We start from the raw sequence: 19,141 nt of genomic DNA on the forward strand, positions 1-19,141 counted from the left end.
AACTTCCCCTTTAGCAAAGAAAAGGTATTACAACCCATGGATAAAGGATGCTGCACACCCCTGATAATACTTGAAGAAAAGGAAATGTACCCCTAGGGGCTTTGTGTTGCAGCACGGTATAAATAATGTACAAGTAGGTAAAAAAGTATAGATTTATTGATAGGGTATCAAAAAAGAGCCCCTAGACAAAAAAGGGAACTCAGGATATGAGCTTTGATAAAATCAATCCATAAACAGAAAGGCAAAGAAATACATCACAACATGGTAACAATGATAATTCAAATTTGAACAATACTGTATGCATATAAGCACTATGTGCGAAAAAAGTCCCTACACGTTTCGACCTTCGTAGTAGCGGTCTTCTTCAGGGAGCCAATGTTTTTACGCAGACATAGGTTCTATTAAGAAAATATATGCAGATCAATCAAAAAATAAACAACAAACATAATCATAAAGAGGACCTGTCCACCCCAACATAAGAATAAAAGTGGGGGTGCATGGTCTCCTCCCATAGCAATATTATAACCAATGATGTACAAAAATTTAAATGCCACTCACCAAGACACATATCGAAAAACAGACCGGGATCGGACACCGAGTCACACCATCAAGAGCAAGGCTGGGTAGATGGGAAGGCAGACAGGGGGAAATAGGAACAGGCCCCGGGGTCAGATGGAAAAGTGACTCCAGGGTGGAAACCAAGAGGCCAAATCACTATTGGGCCTACGAGAGGTCACACATGTGTGTCGTGACCTGCACCACAGGATGGAACACAGGGGAGGCAGGGTAAGGGAGAGGAGGCGGAAGGCAGAAGGAAGTCCAACTCACCAGGGCCAAACGTGACCCAGCACGCAGGGCAGGCGGGGGTGGGTGTGGTCGGGCCAAGTCGAATACCACCCTCCTCAAGACGGGACAGAAAACCCTAAAAAGAAAATATGAAACTAATAATAATATTTGAACAGGTGGTAATATCACCGCAATTGTTAGGTATATAACAAAGTACACTAGCACCTACACACATGCACGCAATGATCATGCATGCGTGTGTGCGCATATATATCTATTTAGGAGAGTCTACAAGGTACATAAAAGAGGAGAAAAAAAAGAGAGAAGAAAAGGATGAAGGGAAATGGAATAGTGACAGAAGATGTGGAAGTGTGAACATATAAATGAAGTGAATGGTGACGTGTAGGAAGTGAATGTGTGTGATGATGGATATAATAAAGACTGATGCCTGATGAAAAAACAGTGAAAGAAAAGACAAAGTATGAAATAAGTGTGTGGGGTGGAGAAAGGGAATTTGGAGGAGAGATTAAAAATGTGAGAATGTGGCTGTATGGTGCACTGGGCATGGAAAGGGTGCTATGATATGAAAAAACAGGTGGGATGTGAATAAGCTGGGAAGAGAAAATAAGAAGGAAGGTGATGAGAAAACAATAGTGGAAATAGTAAGATTGGAAAGATTGAAAAAACATTGAAAACTACAAAGTGACCCAAACATAGGAAAGAAAGTGAACAAGGGGAAAACATAAGAGGTGCAATGTACCTGGACTGTCCTTATGGATGGCAGGAGTAAAAAAGTCAGGCAGTAATGAAGCAATGGTAACCAACACCCCCGTTGTGGAGAGCAGTCCTGCAATCCTCGTCTGTTACAGAGACAAGTATATAAGGCGTCCGCCCGGCAATTTTTTTTAACGTCGTTTACATAAGGCTTTTTTCAGTGTAACGTTACCCCTGGCTCTATGAGGCGTACGCAATGTTAAGTATGGACGTCGGGACAGCGTCAAATTTTCTGTCGTTTACGTTGTTTGCGTAAATTGTTCGCGAATAGGGCTTTGCGTAAGTTAAGTTCACGTCGAAAGCATTGACTATTTGCGACGTTCGTAAAAAGCGTCAATTACGTGGGGTCATACTAGATTAACATACAACTCGCCCACTCCAAGCCTACTTTGAATTACGCGGCCTTACGCCGGCAGATTTACGTTACGCCGGCCCACATATGGGAGCAAGTTCTTTGTGGATACCCTACGAGCCACTCTGATTTACGGCGGTGTAGCGCATATGAGATGCGCTATGCCTGCCTAAATATACGCCCGTTTTTGTGGATCTGGCCCCTAGAGTTCTTCAAATCACAGAAAGCATGATTTTTCTTTTAAGGGAGAGCTCTATCTTTGATTCAGTAGAGGGCTTATCAGACATTGCAGAGAGACTAATGCTCCCAAACAAACATTAAGGGTACTTCCCTGAAGTATGCAGGCCCGTCTAATTTAGATGTGACTCTTTCCTAAAAGAAACAAACTGTAAGACTGTGTGCACCTTTCATTTTAATGCATCTGGATGTACTGAGCTGAATTAAACGGACTCCATATTTAATTAGACTTTAAGGCCCGGATTCAGATACGAGTTCCGACAGCGTATCTCCGGATACACCGTCGTAACTCTGAGTGTGCGGGGTCGTATCTATGTGCCTGATTCTTAGAATCAGTTACGCATAGATTTCCCTAAGATCCGACCGGCGTAAGTCTCTTACACCATCGTATCTTAGGCTGCATATTTACTAGGTGGCGCTTCCGTAGATTTACACGAGGAATATGCAAATTAGGTAGATACGCCGATTCAGAAACGTAGGTCCGCCCAACGCATTTTTTTACGTCGTTTACGTAAGGCTTTTTCCGGCGTAAAGTTACCCCTGCTATATGAGGCGTATCCTATGTTAAGTATGGACGTCGGGCCAGCGGCGAATTTTCCGTTGATTACGTCGTTTGCGTAAGTTACGCTCACGTCGAAAGCATTGCCTATTTGCGGCGTAATTTGGAGCATGCACACTGGGATACGTTCACGGACGGCGCACGGACTAGCCAAAAACGTCATTTACGTGGGGTCAGCCTTCATTACCATACAACACGCCCACTGCATGGATAATTTGAATTCCGCGGCTTGCGCCGGACCACATACGCTACGCCGCATTAACTTAGGGCGCAAGTTCTATCTGAATACGGAACTTGCGCCCTAAGTTACGGCGGCGTAATGTATCTGAGAAACGTTATGCCCGCCAATAGATATGAAAATGTATCTGAATCCGGGCCTAAGTATTTTTTTGTGTATGGACTCTTTATGGTGTAACAATCTATGTATAATGTTACCAGAGATGTTTTGTTTAATCCATTTTAGTTTATTATGTGTACAAGGTTGTACTTCTTTCAGTTGAACCTACTGGTGAGACTGATATGACATAGTCATAGTCTAGTGCCATTGTAAGGAAAGAATTGCCAATAGACAAGATGACTCCTGGACAGACTTCTATGCACAGGCTAATACACATTCCCTGTCATGCTTGCAGGAATTGGGCACTGACTAATGCATATGCACATGCACATACTAGCGCACACACGAGCCCTCACCTGCCTGCACCTGTGTGCAACCTGATGTTTGTGCCAAATGGACTATTTAAATTCGGCAGTGCTCAGGATCAGTGCTGTTTTGTATTCAGCCCCCTGTGTATCCTGTGATTCTGTATCCTGATTCCAGTTGCTGACCCGGTTTGTCTTGACCATTCTCTGAACTCTGCCTGCACTGACTTTGACTTATCCCCTGACCTCAGCTTTTGTCTGCTCTATTGGCTCCTGCTTTACTGATCAGTTCGAGACCCGGCTTGTTTCCTGACCACAGTCCTGTCTGTGCTCTGTACCTGATCCCTCCTGTCTGTGTATGATCCAGCCTGCCTGACTCTGCTACTCTGCCTGCTGTCACCATTATCAGCTGCCCACCAGCTTGCCTGCTTATTGTAACCATCTGAGGATTTCTCCTGCACAGCGTGAACACCTGAACTACTGCTATCAAGACTTACAGGCACTTGTGCCACTCTGTACTCCTGTCTACACTATCAGGGGCCCAGAGTCAGAGGTGTAAGGAAGGGCCTTCCTCATCATATCAGACTCTGCTATCAGGTACATGATAGCCAGGGCTGAGGTAGCAAGAAATGATCATCCATTCCAAAGGAATGTTGCCCCATACACCAAAAATGTCAAATCTCAGGGGGATGGCCCCTCTCCCGCCGCCAATAAAAGTGATCTTGCGGTGAATCCACTGCAGAGACCACTTTTATCTGAAAGCGGACCACCCGCTCTTGAAGAGGGAACCGGGGTTATGGTAGCTAGCTGCTACCATAACAACGGTATTCCTCTTCAAAGTAGCAACGTTTTCCTGCGGCGGGTGGTCCATAAGTGGTTAAATGTAGCAGGCCTTAAAACAGTGCCATGGATGTTTATTTTGAATTTGAACCATGCATGTGTTATCAGTGCTATTTATTTTGTAAATGAGAAAAAAAATGTATACCATAGTAGTTATATGGAAAGTTATATGGAAATGTTTCAAAGAACTCACCAAGAAATTATATTACACAATGAGAGCATTTTCATTTATTTCAAGCGTTTACATTCCAGAGTGGAATTCACTTTGTTATGATAAGCGAAGTACCTCAGATTTCAATCTGGAGAAAAAAATATGTGTTTGTTCCATTTTCATTTTAAACAAATTGACTTGACATTCTAATTTGAGTTTCTGCATCTACATGACCGATCTATCTAAACAGGGTTGAGCTGGTGAAGAATCGTCTTGATGGGTTCACCCACATTCATCCATTACAACGCGTTCCAAATGTGACTGCTGATCCTCTGCATATCAATGTCTTCCGCAGGTTTCCAACAGATTTGTTCTGTTGAAGAATTGCTCATTTAATGTGATTGAGCTGTAGGGTATAACAGATAGGTGTTGTTTATAGGATATGGAAAGGAAGAAAAAACTTGTAAGTTTTTCATGTTTTTCATGTTTTTTATATTCATGTTTCTTTCTGGAATAACAGGTAAAAGCTTTGTATTATTCTCAGGAGACACTGCAAACTTTCAGCCCAGAATGACCCAGAAAGTTTAAGGGGAATTTTCAAGGTCACCAGGAAAATAGCATTATTTTCACATGAGTTACTTAGAACATGTCCATTAATCTCCACCTGGACAAGCAGACTTCTCTGCACTAACCTTGGATTACTTAATGCACGTCAGCTAGAAAAAAACAAATACTAACTGGATGAAACTGAATAATGGATCAGGAAAAAAGCATAAGAGATGTGTATAATGTTTCACAAATTCCAACCTTCATTTTTTCTATATTATATTATATTATATTTTTTCTATATTACTATATCTCTTTGGTATATTTTATAGAATGAGAATTTTCACTTCTTAGTGTGCATTCGTTTATGGTAGTTTCGAGGGAGTTGAGGTTACAGGTGTTTTTTTAAAAAAACAGGAAACTTGCGTTCAGGACTGTAGTTTACTGGCATTTCAAACACCACTTGTAACCGCAGTAAACCGCGTATATGCGCATTTGCGTTTATAAGCGTTTTGAAAGTGGAAAACATTTCTGATAATTTTTGAACATATAAAAATGTTTAAAAAACACACATTTCCCCACATGCTGTTGCCTGCATCGATGAATGAGTCCAGGAGCATTGAACTCTTTTCCTCTCATGCAATTTTCTATATCTTCAGAGCCTCACCAACATCAGGAGCATCCTCCTTCCTTATCGGTGGCCAATCTTGAGTCTTCAAATTTTGTCCAATCAGAAAACAGGTCACACCCGCTTCTGATTGGCCAGATTGAGGATCAGTGTTACAATAGCGAATATTTATTCGCTGTTGTAACATCTGGGTGGTCTCATGGCACCACGATCTCACATATTTTGAAGCCTATTGTAGCCTATGGCTCTAATCAGGTGCTTAAAAAAACACCCGTTACTTTAATTCAGGCGTCCTAAAAGGTCCCGGACATCTGAATAGGGGGTGGCCGCTGGGGGCGGGATCACCTCTGCCGCGTTTCCTCCAATCAGGGGCCAAAGATGCTGAGTGTGAGTTTTCCTGCAGTCATCACATTGGAGACTTGTACACAATCATGGCATCCCAGGACAGTGGGTACTGGGTCCCCTGAGGGCAGAGCGCATGTGTGACCCGCTTTGGGGTCACTGGGCACATGCTGCTATAGGATGGAATGTTATTGGCTCTGTGCTTACTAGTGACAGCAGTCCTTTACCTGCTGACAGTATCTGCCTGATCACCCTGTGTGTGCCAACCTCACCACCCTGCCTGATCATCCTGTGTGTTCCAACCTCACCCCCATGCCTGACATATGTCCTGTGTGTGCCAACCTCACTGCCCTGCCTGATCCCCCTCTGTGTACAGACCTCACCACCCTGCCTGATCACCTTGTGTGTACCAACCTCACCGCCCTGCCTAATCACCCTGCGTTCCAACCTCACCGACCTGCCTGATCACCCTGTGTTCCAAACCTCACCGACCTGCCTGATCACCCTGTGTGTGCCAACCTCACTGCCCTGCCCTGCCTGCCATGTGTCCTGAGTGGGGGCCCTCCTCTGACATCTTATCAGGACTTCACTTCACTGTGTGCTCCCCTACACGGGGGACCCCTCTTTGTGCTCCCCCTACACAACCAAAGATGCTGCTTGCAGGACTTTTTTTTCAGTCCTGAAAGCGCACCATCCAAGTACTTGGGCTTTCACACTGGTGAGGCAGGAGAGGCAGTTTTTAGGCACTTTACTGGTGCTATTTTTAGCACTAAAATACCTGAAAACTGCCACAGTGTGAGACTTTTTTTAAGGTAATATAAAGTTCAGTGAAATTGCCCAAAGTCACAGAATTACATATCTAAATATAGGTTAATGCAGTCAATGAAATATGAACTCTGATGTTATTGTTGGTTACTTAAGCTACATCCTACCTAACAATGGTTTATTAAAAGTTACACTATTGTCTAGCTAAAGTAAGTACATTATAATCAGTTATTTGTTTATGAACGTTTTGTATCTTAAAGTAACCTTTGAGCTGATTTCTTACAATTTGACATGCTGCTCCAAATTTTCATGACAACAGGGAGATTAACAAACATAAAGAGTACTGGAGTGGGCTCTGTGTAATCCCCAACTGCCACCCACTCTTTTTCTTCCCTTCCTTTCTCCTGGCAAGTTGCAAGGCAAGGGGACCAATCAGAAAGGAAAGAGATGGATGATGGGATATGTAGTTCCCTTGAGAGTGTGGCTCATTGGAATAAGCAGGGGGGGTAAAGTACAGTTACCATCAAGCTTAGCTGCAAAGCAGGGTTGAGAGTGTGGAAAGCTGGAGCCACTCTCAGAATACAGACCCTGCAGCCCTGCCTACTGAAATCGCCAAAGGCAACCCAGAGCAAGGAGATAACTAACCAGAGGGACCACTGCTAGTGTGTCGCTGGGTCTGGTGAGAGGGTCTTGCAGGCACTACTTGTTGTTACAACCGCTAGAGACTGAGTTGTTAGGATCTACCTAACCAGCTACCTCATAGTTTTAGTTTTGCTTGCAGGCTTGGTGACTGCCTTAAAGCACATCAATGGTTACCAGGCTCCAACGTTTAGCCAGCTGAAGAGTCAGGACAAAGGACTGCTCCTAACAGTTGCTACCGAGAGACATTTTCGACTTGCCTCTTAGGAGATACTACACCATACCCTTTTCAATCCCTTACATTGTACCCTAAATTAATGTAGTAATCTTGCCTTTAATGTTTGATTACATTGGTTATTGCTGATTTGATAATTCAAGTATAGACTTAATATAGTAGTAAAGAACCTGATCTTAGTTACTTTGGCATAGTTAATACTCTGTATAGCAGACTGTATTCAGATGTACCTGCTGTGTGATCATTTATGTTCTACTGTTATTTATTCTAAACTCATATCATATCAACAGGAGTGCATTAAATCACTAAACGGATGTGTGTCTATATTTCTGGCAGCAACCCACAGCCAGATAAAAGGTATTTATTCTTGAGTCTCTGTATATGTGTGCAGAGATTTTTATTCAGCTATGTGTGTTAGAGGGGCTGAGGTGGCTATTGGAATTGAGGAGCAGAATCGACAACCCAAACTTACCAAGCGGCTCCTTTGGGGTTGGCTCTACACATATATAGATTTGGATATTTGTGACCATTTGTATATCATGCAGTACAATCAACCTCCTTGCTGTTGTATTAAAATCAAGTTCAGGGTAAGCAACATATACTTTCATTTTTCCAAGCAGCCTGGAAAGTTTGAAACCTGAAAGAAAATAAGCAGAAAACTTTCTCAGTTTACGTATATACTGTATAATGAATTTTAAGTCCTGCAAACATATAATACTATGTTTTTATTCTACCAATCAAACATGATATATTCAAATAGTTTCCAGGCGCAATATTGTGAACTTTGAAAAAGTCCAATAGAATTCAGTAGAAAGGTGTGACAAATGTTAATGTGTTTTATCAAACTAGAAATCAAAAGAGCAAAAGATAAAATGAAACAGTGTCCCTGAAACTAAACACATAAAAGAAAATGAGTTTATGCTAATGATTAAGCCAAAGAATTACGTGTGAAAATATGACACTATGCTGTACAGCTGCTAAGCAAACAAATCTTTGCTGTTTACAATGCAAGTGAGAGATGAGATTTTACAATGCGGTTTTGTGATCTTCATTATTTGTGCAATTTCTAAGATTCACACCTGATTTTAGTAACAAGTTATCAATTATTTTATAGTGTCTTCCTGTAATATGAAGAGTGGTGGTGGTAATTATACATACCACATCTATGTACAGTATAATGATGTCTTCACTGGAGCAACATTCACCTGTGAAGTTATTAGAAATACAGTTACCCACAAGTTTATTTTTATAAGAACTCATTGGATGACTGGTCTGTGGTAAGAGCTTATGAGAAGCCTGCCCAATCACATTCAATTTAACCATCTCACCCCTTCTTGCCCAGGCCAATTTTTTTTAGATTTCAATTATTCAATCATGCAACACTGTATACAAATAATTTTTTTATATCTTTTTGAGACAGATATAACTTTTTATTGGTGGTATTTAACTGCCACTGAGTTTAAAATCATTTGCTATAAAAACTAAAAAATACTGAAAAAGACATGCTGGTAGGTAAATTGGATCTTGTCCAAATTGGCCCAGTATATATATATGTATGACTGTGTGTCCCAAGCGTGTCACAATCCTATGGGGTAAAATGACCGCACCAGCCAAGCAGACTCTGGCTGGAAAAAGCGCCCAGAGGCGATTCAGTTCGCATGAGTTGCGCTATACAAGTCATTCATTCATTCATTCAAAAAGTAGGAAAAAAGTTTTTCATAGTTTCTGGTATAAAGTTTTGCAAATAAAAAAATCTTTCTTCATAAAGATGTAGAAATAGTAGAAATGTATTCTACTATATTTCTTTGGTGAAATAACCCAACTCAGTGTACTATTTAGTCTGTGTGAAAGTCCACAAATTATGGTATATATAATGAAATTGATAAATTCTGATGTACTGATCTCATTTCTTGAGACCCTAAAATTCCAGGACTGTACAAATACACCCCCAATTACCCCCTTTTGAAGAGTAGACAGTCCAAGGTATTTAATAGAGGCATGGTGAGTTTTTAAATTTGTAATTTTTTTGCCACATTTTTTTTAAATTTGAGTTTTGAGTTTTTAAATTTGTAATTTGTAATTTTTTGCCACAATTTATGCCCTCTTTGAGGGATAGCCTTGCTCCAGGTGATATAGACCCACCAGTTGTGGCACAGCCTAAGCTTTTTGATTTTTTATCAGGTTTTTATGCCTGCGGTCGCTGTGCGACCTGCAAGCATGTCAAGCAGCACATCAAGAAACGGAAACGTTTTTGTTCTAATGTGACCCAAGTGGAATACCCTATCAAACAGCTGATTACGTGTGATACGATCGGCATGGTGTACATGCTCGAATGTGAGTGTGGCTTACAGTATGTTGGACGCACCTCACGTGCATTGCATGTGAGGGTTGGGGAACACATTAGTAATATAAAAAGGGAAATTAGGAACCATAGTGTTTCCAAACACTTTAGGCAGTGTCACCAGAGAGATCCTAGAGGGTTACAATTCTGTGGCATTGAGAAAGTGTCAAAGCATTGGCAAGGGGGACACTATATCCGCCAATTAAGCCGGCGTGAGTCCTATTGGATTTACGAAACTAAGGTATCCTCGCCAGCCGGCTTAAATGTGGAGTTTGACCTAAATTGTTTTATTTCTAACAGATAATGTTTGGTAATCGGTTAGGTAATTGTATGTATATTTATTTTTATTTTTATCTATTTATTTTTTATACAGCTTTTATGCCTAGTATCTATTTTGGCATTATCTGCTCCTAATTAGGGTCTGGACCCTGAAGGGTTAATGTATAAGGAGTTCCTATATATTTGTCTAGTATTGTATTAAATTATTTATATATTTTTTGTATTGGGTGTGCGATCGCGGATGATGTCAGCTTTTTTTTAGGCCCTTGCACTACAAGGTAAATCCAAAGGAATTTGAACAAGAAAATGGAATAATGTATGGCCAGCCTTAGAATTACACCCCACAAATACATTATGCTACTCCACCTGAGTATGACGATAGCATATGTGTGAGACTTTTTTCACTGTCTGGACTGATTATGTAATAGCTGGTGGCACTGACATACAGTGATATAAGAGCAGCCAGCCATTGTACATGATCCCCACCACAGCGGTACAATGTCACAATAGTGATGACACTGCACTTGCTCTGGTGACAGTATGTAAAAAAATATATATAAATACTATTTTTGTTAAATATTTTTTTTACATATTGTCACCAAATCAATGCAGTGTTACCATAGTGACATTGTACTACGTGAATTGGTGTAGGGGTGATCATTTTTTTTTTATTATACTCCAATTGCTTATTACAGTGATGATCACTGCAGTTCATTCATTAAACATTGCTTACTACTGTGATACTGTGATTGGTCACAGCTATCACATGGTACAGGCTCACTGTGATTGGCTCTGGTACCATGTGATCACTGTGACCAATCACAGAGATCACACAGTAGTAAGCAAAGCATCATTAATGGCAGCCTTGCTTACTACTATAACTGTGATCACTGTGTTGGTTACACAGTAGTAAGCAAGGCGGATATACAAGAAGTAGATGTGTATGGATTATTTTTGGAGAATATAAAACATTGTTCAGTGTCACTTTATGCTGAGGCTCCAGCCTCATTCACTACAAGCTTCCAACATAAAGGACTCCTAAAATGTGTATAACGCCAACAGTTTACTTAGCGCTTTACAACTTGAGGGTAGACAGTACAAATATAATACACTTTAATACAGTAGGAATCAGAGGGCCCTGTTTGTTAGAGCTTACAATCTAAAAGATACATTAACCGCTTGCCGACCAGCGCACAAAGATATACATCGATGCAATGGCACGGGCAGGCAAATGGGCGTACCTGTACGTCCCTTTAAATTTGCCGCCCAGCAGGCCTGCACGCCCTCCGTGTGCCTCGTGAGTGCGCCCGCAATTGCGGAACAGCGATCAGTGACGTGTAGAATCACTCCCTAGGACACACTTAACCCCTTCAGCGCCACCTAGTGGGTAACCCCATCACTGCCAGTGTAATTTTCACAGTAATCAGTGCATTTTTATAGCACTGATCGCTGTAAAAATGACAATGGTCCCAAATATTGCTTTTTATTCAAAATCATCGCTCTATTTTTGTTTAGAGCGCAAAAAATAAAAACCACAGAGGTGATCAAATACCACCAAAAGAAAGCTCTATTTGTGGGAAAAAGGGACGTCAATTTTGTTTGGGAGCCACGTCGCAATTGTCAGTTAAAGCGGCGCAGTGCCGAATCGCAAAAAGTGCTCTGGTCTTTGGCCAGCCAAATGGTCCAGGGTTTAAGTGGTTAACACAGTATTATTGAATAAAGTATACCAAAACCATTAGACTGGACATAGCTTAACTGACAAATTGTTAAATTATTTAAAAAAGATCTATCATTATAATTTTTATTTTACACTTCTGTCTGTCCCATATGGGACTCCCATGTTAAACGTATAGTGAGGCATGGGCATAGTGAGGCATGGGCAAAGTGAGGCATGGACACAGTGAGGCATGGGCACATTGAGGCATGGGCACAGTGAGGCATGGGAACAGTGAGGCATGGGCACAGTGAGGCATGGGCACAGTGAGGCATGGACACAGTGAGGCATGGGCACAGTGAGGCATGGACACAGTGAGGCATAAATATATAAGAAGAAAAAAGGTCCAAAAGAAGTGTATGTGCAATCATGAAAATTATATAATCCAAATTCATAAGTGATCTGATTCCACCACGTGATCCATCACCACTATAGGATGGACTCTTACCAGAATAATAGGACTCTATTACATAGTCAAAAACTACCAAAATAAATAAGGCAGCTGGTGTCATCCAACAGGATCAAGGATATGGCAAATTCAATGGCAGATGCGTAGATGTACAAGGAAGTTTTCAAATCATGGCTATGCAATAAAATAGAGCATCCACATAGTGTAAATCAGTATAAAACTTTATTTTAACAAAGGTAATTGAGGGTACTCACAATATCACTAAATAAACAGGCATGTCAGAAAAATCCAAAGTGACAAGGAAGCTTGGAAACAAACAGCTTGTGTACACAGCAGGATAGGCGTGGCATGACGACGGCACGTACGTAGACTCCACCCTACATGTTTCATCACAATGGACGTCATTGGGGGCATGTACGTGCCATTAGTAGCTATGCAGTATTTGTATACATGCAGCAGGGGAGGATTGCAGCAATTAACCAATTAGTGGTAAAAGCATGGCTTCCATAAGAGCCAAGTCTTGCTCTCATAGATGGCAACAGGATCAAGAGATGCGTCTCATGTCCTGCATCATAACCAGCTGGATATGCAGCCACACCTCGGTATTCCTTAGAAATGCTTGCCAGTCTACTCCAAGCCACAATATGAGTAAAAACACATACCATACATAATGAGAACAGCCATCTCAAAATAAATTTAAAAAAGCTGCACACATCAATATCCATAATGGCAAATAATACAAAATGTATGAACTTGATCAAAACTAAAGTAAAAAAAAAATGCATAATATATTTTTTATAAATTTATATAAATGATATGAAAATGAAAATATGAATTCTTAAAGTATATATAACCCCTACTGGAGGTAACAAATGCACTATATTTGAACCAAGATATATGCATTTACAATATGTTGTCTGAAAGGGACTAGAAACGAATACAGGAAAGTAGAACAATAAAAAAAAGATACAAATTATGCATTATTAATAAAATAATTGTGTGGGCTAAAAATATGTTATTAAATTGACAGCTTTGGAAAAAAAAAATTCTACTGTCATGGTGCGCCAGGGCTTGCACAAATGTGATATATAGTCAGGAAATTAGATCTGGAATTTATGCCTGAAGGTGCTTCCTTGAATTTAGGGCCTCTCTATGTGGTTAGACTGTGAAACAGTCTCACACATGTATCACCACACTTGAAAGGTGTAGTACTGTATAATGTACTTGGGGTGTAATTGTAAGTATGCCTGCGCTGTGTGTTAGAAATATCTGAATAATTGAAAACATTGGGCCAGATTCACAGTGGACTTACGACGGTGTATCTCCACGTACGCTGTAGAATCAGTTACGCATAGATTTGGCCAAGATACGAGCGGCGTAAGTCTCCTACGCTGTTGTATCTTGGGTGCATATTTACGCTGGCCGCAAGGGGCGCTTCCGTAGATTTACACATCGAATATGTAAATTAGGTAGATACACCGATTCACGAACGTACTTGTGCCCGCTACGCCATTTACGTTAGGCTTACGTCTGGCATAAAGTTACCCCTGCTATATGAGGCGCAGCCAATGCAAAGTATGGACGTCGGCATGTGTATATTTTTACGTTGTTTACGTAAGTCGTACGTGAATGGGGCTGTGCGTAGGTTACGTTCACGTCACAGGCATTGGGCCTGGCGTATCTTATGGAGTAAATTCGATGTGATACTGAGCATGCGCGTGCATGCGCCGTACGATCGGCGCTTCATTTGCATGGGGTCACGGCTCATTTTAATAAGACACGCCCACCTCTTCCACATTTGAATTAGGCGGGCTTATGCCGGCCGATTTACGCTATGCCGCCGCAACCTACGGAGCAAGTGCTTTGTGAATACTGCACTTGCCTGTCTAAGTTGCGGCAGCGTATCGTAAATAGGATACGCTATGCCCCCAACTAAAGATATGCTCTCCTACCTGAATCTGGCCCACTGTGTATAAAATAGATTTTTCTTTTCATTTCACATATTCCAATAAGTGGTGCCGAAAAATGCAGTTTTCAAAGAAACACCATACCTTTGCTTTGGGGTATTTTCTTTCCAAAATGTGGTCATTATTACCATACCCCAAAAGAGTAGCAGAATGTGTTTTGGGGTTTAATCCTAAGTCTGTCTATGCTGTGCGTGAAAAATATCTTCTGTGTGCTTTATTCCATAAAACATAAAATAGCTGCAGTCATACTGTCTCCACCTGACTTATCACGCTACTTATACACATTTCACCCTTAAGGCTCATACACACTATAAGAGAATTGTCATCCAAAGAACTTTCGTACGATTTTTGTAAGGTGTGTACACAACCAGGGCAGCCATCAAAAATGTTGGGGCCCACTGAAACTGCCCGCTAGCCATCCCACCGAATCTGCCCACTGGCTTTCCCACCAAATCTGCCCACTGGCTATCCCACCAAATCTGCCCTCTGGCCATCCCACCGAATCTACCCACGGGCCATTCCACTGAATCTGCCCACTGGCCATCCCACCGAATCTGCCCACTGGCTATCCCACCGAATCTGCCCACTGGCCATCCCACCGAATCTGCCCACTGGACAACCCACCGCCAGGCAGTGTATGTATTTAGATGTAATGACGCATAACCGCGCAATTGTCAGTTAAAGAGATGCAGTGCCGAATCTGAAAAAATGACCATTGACCGGCCAAATCCTCTGGTGTGGAAGTGGTTAAAAGTGGGGTATGCCTGTATTTATGAGGAAGTGAGACTCCCATCTTTTTGAGATGGGCTACAAGAGCCAGCACCCGAATAGTCTGTGAATGACATATGGAGGAGGTTTGGTGTGGAGCCACGTTTCTGGGGATGCTTTTATTATGTTGTCTGCTTGTTTGCAGAACATAAGGAACAAACGCAGATTTGGGTGTTCAGTACGCACTGTTCTGGCACCGCACAAAATGCATAGAGCATCTGTGTATGATTTTCCAAGTGAGTTCATGCTTCACATTGACTATGCTCATATGATCCTACAATGAAAATGTACCAAAGTGATTTAAGATTGCTCATTTCCCTTTAGCAAATCAGGTCTGTTGTTTATTATAGATTGTGTTATGCCCATGGAAGTTGAAAACTGAAGAAAAGAAAATGAGCACAAAATTAAAGTGGTGCTAAATGCAAGATTTATGGTTTCTCATTTAACTTAATGGAAAGATTAAAGAAAATTTGTAATTGGTTGCTATGGGGAACAAATCCTAATTCTGTTCTGTTATCCCTAGTCTGATTCAGCCCCATAGTATTTGGCTATGTCTTCTTATTTCTTTATCCTTCTCTGAACTTGTAGACATAACAAAATCTGTCATGTTCTGCTGATCCTATCGCATAATACAAATGCTGAATGCTAGCTATGAACCCTTGAGTCTGTAGCAAAATTACATTGAGGGTACAAAGCCTACAGCTATTTTTTCATTACAGCTAGAACACAGCATTTTATTCATTTAATTATTTGTGCGCTGTGTAAAAAAATGGAAATTTTGCTGATTAAAAGTAGGATACAACTACAGCTTTTTACAAGACAGCACATTCAAAGAATTTTAAATATTCTTGAGACACAAGTCTTGAGTACATCATTCTTTGCACAATATTTTTTATTTAACACCTTCACAATGTAGTCTCTGCAGCAGCCTTATGAAACAGAAATTATTTACATGTTTTTCTTTTAAAAATCAGTAACAGCATTAGTAGAAAAGCTTGTGCTCTGCTAGAATGTTGCAGAGTGGGACCTTTGCTCTCTATAAGGAAGAAGTGGTTTCTCTACAGAGGTTTAAAGCAGAGTTCCTACTAAATACATTTTTGGATAAATATACGGTAGTTTTTAGAATACTATTATTTAAAACACTCACATATTGTGGATCGATCGCCACTCGGGTTTCAGTGCAGCTGAGCGACCAGCATGCAACGCCCATTCTCGCACATGCGCAGTATGTACGGCTCACAGCGCCATACACAATGGGCGTCGGAAGTGCCTGACCCGTTGTGATGGCAACCATGATAAGCCTATCAAATACCGGGATTCTATCCCTCGGCGCTGCCCAATGACTCCTGGGAAATGATGACACACATCTCCCAGGAGCACCCAGGAGGGAAGTGACCTCAGGCTCCATGGAGAGGAAGGGGGCAGATTACAAGAGACCCCATAGCAACAACCCTAAACAAGTATGTAAACAAAATAAAATAATTTCTAATGTTTTTTTCGATGCTTTTTCCCCTTTACACCAGAAGCCGCAGTGTTCCCCCTTACATCAGAGTCCTCTCCGGGCATCAGAGTTCTCAGTGTTCCCCCTTAAATCAGGGTTTCCAGAGCATCCCTTATGTTAGAGTCCCAGGATTTTTCCCTTTCATCATAGTCTGCAGATGTAAAAGGGGAACTCTGCGCATTCAGATGTAAAAGGGAAACTCTGAGGACTTTGATGTAAAGGGGGACTCTTGTGATCAACTTCATACGTTTATAAATGTTATTTAATTGTAAAATATATGTATAGTTTATACCAGTGTTTCTCAACTCCAGTCCTCAAGGTGCCCCAACAGGTCATGTTTTCTTGGGGGATCCTTCCTGATCCCCCAAGAGGCAATCGGATATTCCCTGGATCAACTTCCCTTACTCCAAGACTTTACATATATTGCATTGGGCCCACGTTTCTAGATGTTGATTTTGGGAAACTCACCAATTTTCTGACCGCTCATGTCTGATCATGTGATCTGACTCCCCTGTGTCACGGCTGCAGGGGAGAGGGAGGAGCACCGACAATGGATGGGACATTAAAGCCTATGGGTGAAGTCACTGCTCCAGGCTATGATAGCTGTCCTCTTTCCTGCACCATTAATGGCCGACTCAGGAGATCATGTCACCAGATCAGAGCAGCATAAAAATAGATAAGTATATACATCTTTCTTACACAGGTTAGTTAGCATATGTGTTAGGAGAGGGGATTGGTCAGTTTTAAGGCTATTTACTATTTAGGTGTAATCTGGAATGTTACTTTAAGTAAAATATAAAAACGCCAGACCTATTCCCCTTCCTAGATGTTACAGAAACAAATTCTGGCACATTTAAGATTTTGATATGAACAAGAAACTCATCTTTCCATTTCCCCGCTTGGTACAAGATAAGATGTTAAAACCGTTATCAGAGTGATGAAAAATGGTCCCTTGGTACGCGGCATAACATATGGATACAGCTATCCAGCGCCTGACATTCCGATCACTCTGTCATTCCCTGAACTAATAAAGCATCTGTTTAATATCCACAAATTTGCGAAAGGCTAAAACATTTCATAATTAAGCGGCTAGTAAAATATGCATGTGAAAAAAAATCACGATCGGCATGTTACACTTTGTAAAATTCTACATATTACATCCCTTTAAAGTGGTCGTTATATGCTGAATACTAATAAAAGATAACAAAAATGACAGACTTCACAGGGATTTACTAGACATGTGCACACTGAAATATTTTCGGAATTTTGTTTTTGTCCGAAAAATACATTTATTTAGTTACTCCCGAAATTCGTTTTTATTTATTTTGTTTTGTTAAAAAATGCATTAGTCAGAAAATCCGAATTAATTAAGGTTGAATCTGTCATTGAAAGCTTATGGTGTCTGTCGAATGTTCTAAGAAGATTTGACGGAGCAGCTAAACTGTACGATGCCGCAATCGTACATTTCTGTTCGATTGTTCCGCCTACAAGCTATAGAAGAATTCTAATGTTGTATGACACTAGTAATAATTATATTTATTAATTATTATTACTAGTCAACCAACATTCAAATTCTTCTATAGCCTATGGGCTGAACATTTGACCGGAAATGTACGATTGCGGCGGCGTACAGTTTAGCTGCTTGTCGAATCTTCTTAGAAATTTTGACAGACACCATAAGTCTTCAATGACAGATACAACGTATGGTTTTCACTGCTTCGTCGTTCGTGGTGAATGGTTTACCCCAACACACCAACCCCAATCTTTTCTCTGTATGTCGAATCTTTCCTCTCTATGTAGAATAATCTTGGACTAATAGAGTTAAGGTTAGGCACATTCGACCGTGGATTCGATAGACACAGATTGCATGTTCGTTTTCGTTTGCTAAAACAATAACGAAAATACCTGAAATTCTGACGAAAATGCATTTGGACGAAAACGAAATGCACATGTCTAGGATTTACACGACATCCATAGAAATGCGCATAATCATGTTTACAATTAAAATTGGCATTACCCACACAGTGTGATTATATTATTTATTTTGTTTTGTCCAAATTATAAATTACATTGAACCATATATTTTTTTGCATTCCATTTGGATTCATATTTAGTAGGATTTTTTATGTTTTTATTTAGGTTTTCATTTTATTACTTGTAAATAAGCAATACATTTTTTATGCAGAATCTAGGGGTTGATTTACTTACTGCTTCCAAACTGCCCACAAAACAACTTACTTGTCTGTTGTTTCTACCTTGAGGTCTCGGGAATGCGCGTGCCACCGGGGATCCGCTCCTGCTGTGATTGGACACAGTGGGAGCCAGTCAGCGGGTCTGGCGAACCGCAATGGTTTGCTAGAGAGGCAGAACGGTGGTCTGCCTATGTTAACAAGGCAGACTGCCGTTCTGTCAGAAATGAAGAGGGAGCTCTTGTCTTCTTACTATTCAGGAACACAGATCTCTCTCTTCCTCCAGTTAAACCATCCCCCACACAGTTAGAAATCACTCCCTAGGGGAACACTTTACCCTTTGATCGCTCCTGAGGTTAACTCCTTCCCTGCTAGTGTCATTTATACAGTGACAGTGCTTTTTTTATCACTGATCACTGTATTAGTGTCACTGGTCCCCAAAAAGTGTTACTTAGTGTCCAATGTGTCCGCAGCAAT

Source organism: Rana temporaria, chromosome 3 (genome assembly GCF_905171775.1).
Source record: "Rana temporaria chromosome 3, aRanTem1.1, whole genome shotgun sequence".
In the NCBI taxonomy this organism is placed as follows: domain Eukaryota; kingdom Metazoa; phylum Chordata; class Amphibia; order Anura; family Ranidae; genus Rana; species Rana temporaria.